Here is a 12,402-nt window from a genome sequence, read left to right as displayed (position 1 = left end):
AGTTTCTAGTTTCATTCTGACATTGACACGTGTCGTGTTGTGATTGGCTTCTGATGTTGACACGTGTTGCGCTATGATTGGCTTCTGATGTCGACATGTATCGCGCTGTGATTGGCCTCCTAGTTGGAGGGAAACTCTTCTGGGTCCTTGACGGTATAACGTTGACCGGTGCTTAGTAGTTTCGGGATTGGTCAAGTATGGTACAAACAAAGAGTATACTATGTTTGCTAAGTTTTTGTTTTCAGACATTCAACGTTTGATTTTAACGTAAGAAAAATATTCAAAATGCTCATTGGATCTGTATACCAGTTGATTCGTATCTGTATACCGGTTGGTTCTTGTGTGTCGTTATAAGGCTGACTACTATCAAACTAACTGTTTGTGAAATTTTTAATTGGACTGTAAGACCTAGTTTGGGAGTGAGGTGCTTAAAAAAAAAGCACCTATGAAAAAAAGCTGTGAGGGTTTTAGGTGTTTGGTAAACTGAAAAAAAAGGGCTTATTTTGGAAGCTGCTGTGAGAATAAGCTGAAATCAAAGGAAAAAGCTGAAGCTGCTATTTGCAGCTTTGGAAAACTGGCTTTTTTTCAAAGCACATGGAGCTACAGTGCTCCCTTAATGAAAAGACCCACTATCAGACTGCTTTTTTTTCCAAAAGCACTTTTACAAAAAAGTTTACCAAACGCTCTGCTGCTTTATTTCACAGCCGCTTATTCTCACAGCACAGCCGCTTATTCTCACAGCAGCTTTTTTTCACAGCACAGCCGCTAAGTCTGTAACTACGTTTTTAGTGGGGAAAGACTGCTATTATACTGTAACTAAAAACGAATAGGTAATCCTACGTTAGGAAAACTGGAAAACTGCTGCAATGGGGAAAATAATGCTTCCTTTCAAGAAATGCAATCTGTTATTATGAAAATTTGGTTGGTAACCGTACTCCACCTCTAAATTTACACGTCAACGGCCTTATTCATGAGTTTCTTGCGTGGAAGAAGGGGATTCTCTTTTATCTGCATTATTGAAAAACTTGCCTCTTGAAAGTACATTGCCCTCACCTCTCAAGGTACCCACCTAGCAATTGCTAGAGTTTCTTGCTTCCCAAATGTTCTGGGGTCAGGGGGGGGGGGGCCTAGTGATTAGTCGGGTCAAAGATCCGGAGACAATAATTTCAAAAAAAAAAAAAAAAAAAAAAAAAGTACATTGCCCTCCATGTTGTGCTTGAAAATTTATTTTGCTTTAAATTAGTCTACAGGTTCTGTCTCATGCAACAATGAATCTGCTCTTAGTTTGTTTTTTATGAGAAACCTTCTCTTAGTTTATCAACCCACTTTCATCCGCTGCACCCATTATCAGAAGGAGCCTAGAATGTGAAGAGTAATTCTTGGATGTTCCAATACCTGGAAACCGTTCTCTCTCGTTGCTTAGTAAACTGAGGCTATCGTCTTATGTACTTTGTGTTTTCAAGATGATTCTTCAGCTTATTTTAGTGTTGACAATACAGAGTTTTTTGAAACTCAAATATCTGCTGACCAACAAATCACTTGTAGTAGAAATTGACCCATTATTATGTTGATGTTTACTTGTCCTGTTTTTGGATGGAAATGATCAGTCAATTTTGTCGATTCTTCTTGTAGGATCATAATGGATAACCAGTCTATTCATGGATTTGATTCAGATGAAAGTGACCTAGATATGCATGCTGAAGCCTATGAACATAAAGAAGGGATAGAAGATGTGCTTCCTGAGAATTTGGGCTTGTGTGTAGATGAAAAGGACGAGATAGAAGAACAATCAGCAGATCTACCTATGAACATGGAAGCTTTAGAACCATATATAGTCATGGAGTTTGACTCGAGACAAAGCTAGAGAATTTTATGTTGCATATGGCAGACGCTCTGGTTTCACCGTACGGATACACCACAATCGTCATTCATGAGTAAATAATCAGGTTATTGGTCAAGATTTTGTTTGCTCGAAAGAAGGCTTTCGAGCACAAAAGTATGTGCACAGAAAAGACAGAGTTCTTCCTCCACCCCCAGTAACCCGCCGCAAGGGCTGTCAAGCTAAGATAAGGCTAGCTCAAAGAGATGGACTGAAGTGGGTAGTCACAAAATTTGTTAAAGAGCAAAATCATAAACTAATGAATCCCAGCAAGGTTCCATGGTGGGGATCAGGAAAGCACTTAGCAAGTGAGGTATGTTGGGGAGTATTTTTAACATAATTCTGAATGAAATGTTTGTATAAGAAGATTTGTCACTAACTCACTGGTACTAAATAACTGAAACTCATCTATACCTGTGTCGATCAACCAACTAACTGCTTAGGTACTAACTCACTGGTACTAAATAACTGTGTTCAATAATAATGTTGAAGAAGAGACTAAACAGATTACCTAATAATATTAAAAAAGATCACGGATTTGCTTCCAGATTAATAAAATGATTGGTAATCCATGTCCTAATAGTTTAAGCTTTGGGAAGTAGTGGTAATCGAACAAAACTTGTGAGGAGTTACCCACGCACAAAAGGAAGTGCTGGATTTAAAAGAATTGTTGTTTGACATCCTAGTAGCTTAAACTTGGGGTTTTTTTGGTAAACCAATGAAACTTCGTCGATTAGAATGGTTAACTTGCTAATCGATGCTTTCAACTGTGGAAGAGCAGTGCGGATTGTTACCAGGCACTTGTCCAAACCTGGTATCATGTTGCATTAGCCATTAAGTTGAAACTAAAATATTCCTTGCTCTTTATATGAAGGCTGTTGTTTAGTAGAATGCAAAAGGTTTCATTTAGATCTACAATTCTACATATTAACTTCTCCAACTTATGTCCTCCTCCGTTAATTTCAAGTAGGTCAACTTATGCTCATCCATACCTGTGACGATCAATCAACTGCTTAGGTACGGTTTATTTGTGAATACCCACATTTCTATGTGGAAGGATAATCCAGGAGACTTCACAGACTCATTATTTTTCTCTGTGGAAGGATATTCCAGGAGACTTCAGAGACACATTATTGACAGCAAAAACTAAACCACCCATAATTGTTGCTAGTATAACATAGATCCAAAAAGTAACTCGTAATCATTGTTCCTATTAACTTCTAAGCTCCCTGGTTTAGCATCTTAAATTTTACAATGATGGAGAGACATGTACGGAAAACAATGACGTAGTGACCTAATTTTCAGGATGAGAAGGATAAAAGAATCCGAGGGCTGTCCCTGGAGTTGCACAACGTGAGGCAAAAATGTAAGCGACGTTGTGCTGCATATGAAGAACAGTTAAATATTATCTTGAAAGATTTGGAAAGACACAGAGCACATGTCAAAAAAAGTTTCAGATACAGTTCAGAGCATAAAAGAAATTGAGGAACAATCAGAGGACTCAGACAGCAGATGGAATTAGTGCAACTTGTACATTTTCTTACCCCTTGCTTTGCCTTGGATGATGAGCAACCCATTTTATCAGTTTTAGGAGCCATGTAGCCACCAATTCACCTATGGTGCCGGTCGAAGTTGGCGCAGAGGATAAATAAGTCCACAGAACGAAAGTCTTTCAGGAAAAAAGGTGGCAGCTGATGTTTGGTGTCTGGATCAAGGTGCTCATCCTCATTGAAGGGTTTATGAGTGAATCGGGAAAATACTCGATAAAATGTTTATGTTCAAAGTGTTCCGGGTCATTCTCTTGTTCAATTGTAATGTGATTTTGTTTTCCTCTCATATCAAATTTGAAATGTTACAGTAACATTATACTCTTTTTTGGCTTTTGTTTGGTTAATTGATTAATTAATTAAAACCCGTCGCAAACATGCACCCGTAGGAATTGGTAAGCATTCTGTCCAAGCCTCGATAAGATTTTTACTACTTGCAAAAGTATGTGATAGGGATTTTACTACTCATGTGAATGGGATAAAAACTTCTATAATACTTGTAAGAATCACAAGGTTGTTGTAATATAAACGGATCTTGCAAAGTCGTTCTCCACAGGGCTTATTAAATAATTCGAAACAAACTAAATTCCAATTAATTATTGTAAAGTATAAATTGAGATGATTGATTTTATAACCTATTTAAATTAAAAACGAATTTAACTATTAAAGATGAGACAATTTGCAATATTAAAACTAGAGGGAAAAGAAAACAGTTTTGGAAGAAATCAAATTAAGAAAGCACTAAGGTTCCAACATCACCTAGCAATCCTATGAACTTTTACCAATTACTTATGATCTACACTTGCCACTTTGAAGGTTAGGTTTTCCTAATTCATATTCTACTTGGAACCTCCAACATAGAACGTATATCTAACATGCAACTCGTCTGGACGTTCGAATCAAATCTGAACATGAAAGACTCATTATGCTTTATGAAAACCCTTTGAAAACCATGTAACCCTTAAGACGTGATGTTCATCCTAAGTGAAATTACAATTATTAATCACAAGAAACCAACGTCAATTTCAGAGAACCTTCCGACCAAAAATGCATCAAATTAATTTTCTAAAGATCCTAATGGTGATCAGACATTAAGACAATTAGATAGTTTTTATCCCGGTGATTAACAATTCAAAGTATGCATGCAATCAATCATAAGCAATTAAATAAAAATCACATATTCATGCTAAGAAAGGCTTCGCCCTAGCAAAAGAAATTAGTTATGCATATTCATAATTAAAATCATAGAAAATATATTCAAGAAAAGGATTGAAAGCACCTTCAAGTAAAAAGTCTCCAAAACCCTAACAATTATCTCTGTCTCCAAAATTGCATAAAAGAAAGTGTGTAGAAAAATTGTAGACGACCAAGCTATATATCTGCTAAGCCCCCCACACAAACCCTAAAAACAGGTCCTTTATTCCCACTAGGAAAAAAAATAATAATCAAATAAAATAGGAAACATAACCCTAAATTAAATGGTAAAATTCGCCTAAAATCTGAACAGCCACGTTTTGGACCCATAAGCTGCTCCAAAACTGGTCCAATATAGCTGGATTTAATGTTTGGAATATTCTGAACACTTCTCTAGTAGGCCATGAACCCATCCGAGGTCATCTTGGGCTCCAAAAACGCAATTTAAGCCCACAAATGTCATTTTCCAGCACTGCGCATCGCTCCTTTATTTTATCACCAGAAAATAACTGCTTGGTGAAAAAATCCCAAATTTTGTTATGATCAAGCTAAGTGACTCACAGACGTCCTCCAATTGGAATTACTCAAAAATTCGTCCATTTGATCCTGTTTTGCTCCAGAGGAAGTCGAAAGTCCTATATTGAAAATACAATTCAAAGTATCAAAATTCTTCTAAAATATTAAGCAAAATACACTAAGATTAGGGTCAAATATATAATATAAAATCTACTCATCAGTATGGATAAAAACACTTAAAAACAGTAACAAGGTAATCATAGTATAGTCGGCTCTAGCAAGGTTATTGTCCACATGGATTATTTATAACAATTTATGTGAAATCAAATCTTAGTTAATTACTTAGAACAAAGTTTTGGAAAAAGTTGATTTTGAATTTTAAAATTATAAAAAAAAAATTTAAATAAAAACGATTTAAAAAATCGACTAAAAAAACAATTTAAAGAAAATCAATTTGAAAGGAAACATTTTGAAAGAACAATAATAAAATGGCACTAGGGTTTCGTCATCACATTAACAATCATATGTAGTTCTTCCAATCACCCATGAATTACCCATGCAAATTTTGAAGGTTAGGTTTTCCTAAAGTATGTTCTACTTGGACCTCCAACCTAGAACGTATATCAAACATCCAACTCGTCTAGACGTTCGGGTTGAATGTGAACATGAAAGACTCATTACTTTATGAAAACCCTTTAAGAAACCATGCAACTCTTAAGACGTGGTGTTCGCGCTAAGTGAACTTACAATTATTAACCACAATAAGTCATCGCCAATTTCAGGGAACCTTCCAATCAAAATTGCATCAAATTACTTTTCTAAACATCCTCATGACCGTGAATCACTAAGACACTTGGATAGTTTAAACATGGTGATTAATAATTCAAAACATGCATGCATAATATTATAAGTAAATTGAAAACAAACTACATATTCTTGCTACAGCTAGTGGCCTTGCCCTAGCAAAAGAGATTAGTTATGCACAATCATAAAGAAAAAAAATTATAAAGAACACCTTGTAAATTAACTTGAATCGTCAAAAGCACTCTAAGCCGAGTTCTCCAACCCTAATTGCTAAATAGCCTTATTTATACTACTACAAAATAAAATCCTTCCTAGAAAATGCCTTCTAAAAACTAGGAAACTAAGTAGAATAAGATAACTAAAAAATATATTCCTATTCTAACTTTGGGAAATTTGGGTAGCCGCAAAGAATCCCACGTTTCTGAACCTTTAGAGCTCCAAATTAGACCTTAAAGATTAGGATGTCCCGAACATATTTGTAGAAGTCAAAAGACACGAACTAGTTGAGGGACTCACGAACATCCTTCAATTGGAATCACTCCAAAATTCATCTGTTTGATCACTTTTTGCTCAGGAGGAAATCACAAGTCCTACATTGGAAATATACTTCAAACTATCAAATTCTTACAAACTAACCAATAAATTAATACTAAGATTCAGATAAAAAGACCAAGCACATCAAAAGAAAGTTCCACTTGATCGAACTTTTGTACTGCAAGTTAGAGGATCAAAGGGCAGACATCTTCGCCAAGACATTGCCTAAAGCAAGATTTGTGTACTTGAGACGTCTACTTTGGAGTCGAGACCATAATTCATTTAGAGGGAAGTGTTGGAGCTAAATGAATCATTGCCCTTGATCTTGGCTTAGTCAGCAAGGAAGACCAAAAGGGAGAAACGGCTAGTTTCTATTTGAATGTTAAATAGAGTTAGGTGATGAGTTTGTCTTATAGACACATGTGAGGTTGATATTAGTGTGTGTTGTTACGATGCATGAACACGGAAGAAAGCCACCGTATCCTGTATTTGACACGTTGAGAATACGGATACACGGAGGATACGCGCTCGATACATATCGGAGTGAAGGGATATGTTTAGGATTGATGAGATACACGTATCGTATTGTTGAGATACGAGTATCCTACTTTTTGGATACGTTTCAAACTAAAATAGGAGGATAATTAGAAAAAAAAAATTAATCACAATAAATCCACACAAAATCGTGATTGGTCGAAGTTAGCTAATTGAAATCACTCTAAAATCGGAGAATAATTAGAAGAAAAAAAAATTTGGATTTACTTCTCAAACCTTAGAAATCACTCTACTTGGGAGACTTTCACGAATCACCATTGACCGTCATCTACAATTGTTCCGTCGTCTCCGTCTGCAACTGCGCCGTCGTTTCCATCTTCTCTGTGTACAACTGCTCTGTCGTCTCCTTCGTCTCTGTCTGCAACTGTTTGTGAGTGGTGAGCTTTCGTTTTCACTATGTTAATAGTTTTGAATCCGATGCTTTCCTGATCTTACTCCTCAGCTTTACAGATTCAATGACTCCTTAGTCCATTCGAAGCCTTAATCTGATTCCTCGAGGACAAAACCCATCTCTGAAACTAAAACCTTAATCTGATTCCTCGAGGACAAAACCCATCTCTGAAACTAATATTATAATATTACAATAATTTATTATAATATCCATACCACTACTCCATAGTCCATTCGAAGCCTTAATTTGAGTCGAAGCCTTTTGCTTTTCTATTGTTTGGGCCCAAAATAATAGTTTGGGCCGAGTGTAGAATCATTCTCGGCCCGGAAGGCCTTGCGACAAGAAGACCATGGATCGTTCAGCTTGTGGGCTTCCAAACCTAGGCCGGTTAGGTCAAAATGCAATGACAAGTCGAGTCCTGATACAATAGGGAGTCTCGGCAGGATTAACAACCTAAAAGCGGATAGGGCTCGAATAAGGACTAGGTTCACAATCCTAATGAAAATAGGACTGGTCGAGGTGATATTGATCCGGAGAGGGAAAACCTAGTCCGAATAGGATTCTATCTCAGATTCAGGGTCCAGTGCTATAAATAGCGGAAGCTGTGCATCAGGAAAAGCCCCACAAAATCAACACAAAATTGCCCTGCGCAAACTCTCACAACTTGAGATCTTTTTCTTTTCCTTTTTCGCTGACACATCTTCCGTTGGCATCAACAGCACTGTGGAAGCAACCGGTAATATCTTAAGTCGGCATAGATAGCTCTGTCACCGTAGAATTGGTCGGTCTCGCAGTATCTTCCGTTGGCATCAACAGCACTGCGGCGAGAACGGTCAATTACCTATCCAAGTCTTGGTCGAGAAGGGTTTTCGAATCCTTATTGGTCGAGGTCATCTCATTAGCCTTCTCGGCGAAGTGAGGTGTTACAGTTATTACATTCGGCACATTGAAAGCCGAATTCGGTTCGTGAACTTTGTAAGAGTAGCAGCCTTGTCTTCAGGCTCGAGAACCCAAGAGGCCGAGACGTGTTCCTTTCTCGGCCGCAATCGCAAGACGCAGAAGTCAGTAGCGCGACCCAACGCAACATCATCAAATTTACTCCTCGGCCGAGCCTCGGCCGACGAGTTGGCACGCCCCGCAATCACCGAAGGACGTAGTTAGCTTAGAATATACTCGGCCTGCGCGCCACGTAGGCTTTGTAATTTCTAGGGTCAACATTTTGGCACGCCCAGTGGGACCCAGTGCTAAAACTACGAAGTTCATGCCAATTGAAACGCGATCGGTAAAAAAGAAAACAGCTATGGGAAAATCAACAGCCGATTTACCGATTCAGAACGTAGGACAAAGTGTGCCACAGGCGCAGAATCCCCTTAGCGCCGGGACACCTGAGTCCACAAGTGCGACTCGCCAAGAGAGGGAAGTTAATCTCGGCGGTCAACACCGCAGTCTAGAAATCCCTAACAGGAACACCTGTGTTCTCAATGAAGGGATAGTGGAGGATTGCGACGAGGATGGCGGTGAAGGATCTGACCCACCAACAAGGTCGTTTCTTCGAAAGCGACTCGACGAGCAGTCTCGGTCAGTCGAGCAGACGTTTAGCCGAGGTATTGACAAGCTACATGACGTGATACTCAATTCCACTGAGCAGCAAACCAGATTGCTCGAAATGCTGGTTAGTAAATTCAGTGACGGCAGGCCTTTCGATCCTTTCCAGCGCTTGCCACCAAGAAATAATCCGTTACCAATGGTACAGGCCGAGCCAATTCCTGCTCGGCCCAAACCAATTGACTTGGAAAAGGTCGGAGGGTCAAATAGTAGGTCGGACGGAATCGACCAGAGGGTCGAAGCAACACCTGTTGATATGACCGAGGTTCAGCGGATGATCGACTCGGCCATGAAGAAAGGGCCGAAGTTTCCTAAGTTTATCCATCCGTACCCGGCCTACATAGAAACGTTCGGATATCCGAAAGGTTTCAAGATTCCAGATTTTAGCCTTTTTGCCGGTGAATCGTCCTTGTCTTCGTTGGAGCACGTGGCTCGTTTCACCGCGCAATGCGGCGATGTTCATAGTGATTTCCATAAATTACGGCTGTTCAACTTCTCGTTGACCGGCTCGGCATTTGCTTGGTATATCAATCTCCCTCCTAATTCCATCCAAAACTGGGAGGAGTTGGTCGAGAAATTCCACGAACAGTTTTATCGACCAGGGTTGGAGGTGTCGGTTTCTTCATTAGCAAGGATGGCTCAGGCATCAGATGAGTCCCCAATGGATTATCTTACCAGGTTCAAATCAGCCAGGAATTGGTGCCGAGTACCCTTGCCCGAAGTCGAGTTCGTCCGGCTTGCCGAGTACCCTTGGGGGCAAATGTTCGGGATATGTATGAATTAGCCCAACATGTCGAACAGTATGATTATTTGCTCCGCGAGGAAAAGATTTCGAAAACTCCGTCTCGGGGGACGATTTACAAGAATCCTACTGTCAGTTATGCGTCAACCGAGGATGAATGCGTTAGTGTGGATGCGGCTGAGATAGTAATAGATAAGCCATACGTTTGCAAGGCCTTGACTCAAGTTGACTCCAGGGAAGTCAAAAGCCGCTCGGCCACTGAAGGAACATTGAAACCGTCAAAAGTGTATACTTTTGATATTACAAAGGCTGACGCAATTTTTGATCAACTGTTGTCAGCAAGGATTATCAAACTTCGGCCTGGTCACAACATTCCCAAGGCCGAAGAGCTTAAAGGAAAGGTGTATTGCAAATACCATAATTCAAGTAAACATACGACAAACAATTGTGTCGTATTTCGAGACAACGTCCAGAGCTGGATTGATAATGGAAAACTGAAATTTCCAGAGAAGAAGATGAGTATTGATGCTGATCCTTTCCCCACAGCAACCGTGAATATGGTCGATGCATACCTACCTAAGGACAAAGGAAAAGGGAAGGCCGAAGTTGTTGCGACGCAAGGCTTTCGGACTCAGAATTCTCGGCCACGTTTCATGGCCGATTTTCGTTCGAACAAACCACCTACAGCTTTAACAGGACCCGCTATTGTTAAACCTATGAGGGATTATAGCACCGATGAAGATAGTGGGACGGCGGTTTTTTGCAGTAAATGTAGAGCGAAGGTCGGCAGTGAGCCAGAGGAGAAACCATCTTCGCCTATCACAGAACGACCCACGGCCGCAATTCAGCAAAAAGCAGCCGGCGTCGGCCGACCTCAAGGGGTTTTTGATAGGCTCGGCCCAAAAGTGAAGATGGAAGAGACATCCTCAGTCAGGCGGCGCCTCGATTTTGGCGCTTCATTTTATGACGAGGACTATTATACACGTAATTCTAGTAGTTCGGAATCGTCGCGGAGTAAAAAAACCTTCAAACCTCCCGAGCCTAAAGATCAACGTTGGTACACATATCATTCTTCGAAAGGCGTCTACACCGCGTTGTCCAAATCCCAGAAACGCCGGCACTAGAGGATAGATTGCATGGCCCGTCGGCAGGCAGCCCAAGAAACTTCGGTCCCTAAATGGCGGCCGAAGGACACAGTTGCTACTGGTGATGAATGACCATCTCCAGCTATTATGACAGAGTTGGGTCAGGGGAAACAGTTGGTCGACCGAGATATCGAGACCACGTTCGAAGAAGCCGATAAACGGATCAAACTTCTTCTTCGCCCAGGGGAGATGAAGGCACGCCTCGAGCATTTCAGGCAAGAGGCCGAGAGCAAATTAGCCCCGCCAGCTATACAAGAACCGTTGATTAAAATTCGACGGAATTTGCATCCACCATTCCTTGGGGAGGCTTTAGAATATATGCGCGAATTCCATAAGAAACATTCGGCCAACGATCTGTATGGTTTGCCGAAAGCATGCCAGGACACCATTGATCTAGTCCTGACTTGTCCGGACGCCGAGCGCATCATCCAGAAGACCTCTGACCCGGGATTGAAGGCAAGGTTGCAGCACATACGAGAAGCCCGTGTCCTTGGATTTGAAGTCGACCCATACACTGATATCGTTGCAGCCGACCTTCCTTTCTCAATGGAGGATCTTCAGTATTTACGATATCACTTCGAAGTATTTTCGGCGGTTTCTCTCTTCGGCCTCACGACCGATGAAGTAGCACGTGTTGCACGTCTGGATGCTTATCTCGATACCAGAGATGCCCGGCTATACTACCAAGAGCAGGTGCAGGTCCTGACCCCAAGCACACTGTCGATCTCAACCTCGCCTGCGGCGGTCACACAGAGCCAACAAGCTGCCGAAGCAGCACCGCAGGTTCAAACCCTCGAAGAAGGGACAGAGGAGTCTTTTTGTCCAACTCTGACAAAAACAGAGCCCGCAGTCGTCGACCAAACGAGGGATGAGGTTAGCGAGGAGGGTCCCAACCCGATGGGCCCGTCAGTCTTGGATAACATGGAAATTAGTATGGTCCATGTGTTACCTGCTGATTTTCAATCAAGCACGGCTCAACCGAATTTCCTCGATGGTGATGTAGTCGCCGAGGAAACTGGCCATGTGGATTTTGTGTCTATTGCTGAAGATGAGTCAACAACGAAAGATGATAGTCTGAAGGCCGCTTTGACCGAATTATTTCCTCGTTCGTCATCGGCCGCACTCCACCATTTAAAGCCATTGTATGTGACGGCCCACATCGAGGGATATCCCGTTTCTAAAGTTTTTGTCGACTGTGGCGCGACCGTCAATATCCTGCCTCTGAACATCATGAAGGCCTTGCGTCGCTCGAACGACGAACTTATTCCGTCAGGGATCACAATGAGTAGTTTCGTCGGCGACAAATCGCAAACCAAGGGTGTACTGCCGTTAACTGTGACTATTACCGGTCGCACTCACATGACCGCTTTTTTTGTAGTTGATTCCAAAACCGAGTGTAATGCACTGCTCGGTCGAGATTGGATTCATCAAACCAGTTGTATTCCTTCCTCATTGTATCAAGTGCTTGTTTTTTGGGATGGCAAATCGGT

At 41.0% G+C, this 12,402-nt stretch overlaps 1 long non-coding RNA gene across 1 annotated transcript; it reads left to right on the top strand.

The window, feature by feature from the left end:
* The first annotated feature begins 1,209 nt into the window (after positions 1 to 1,209).
* On the top strand, positions 1,210 to 3,751 carry LOC139190598 (uncharacterized). The gene is made up of 2 exons (XR_011574917.1): positions 1,210 to 2,192; positions 3,185 to 3,751. It is a non-coding gene; the product is annotated as an uncharacterized lncRNA (long non-coding RNA).
* The last annotated feature ends 8,651 nt before the right edge of the window (positions 3,752 to 12,402 follow it).

The sequence above is a fragment of the Malus domestica genome, chromosome 13 (assembly GCF_042453785.1).
Source record: "Malus domestica chromosome 13, GDT2T_hap1".
Classification (NCBI taxonomy): domain Eukaryota; kingdom Viridiplantae; phylum Streptophyta; class Magnoliopsida; order Rosales; family Rosaceae; genus Malus; species Malus domestica.
This window is presented reverse-complemented; position numbering and strand designations above follow the sequence as displayed.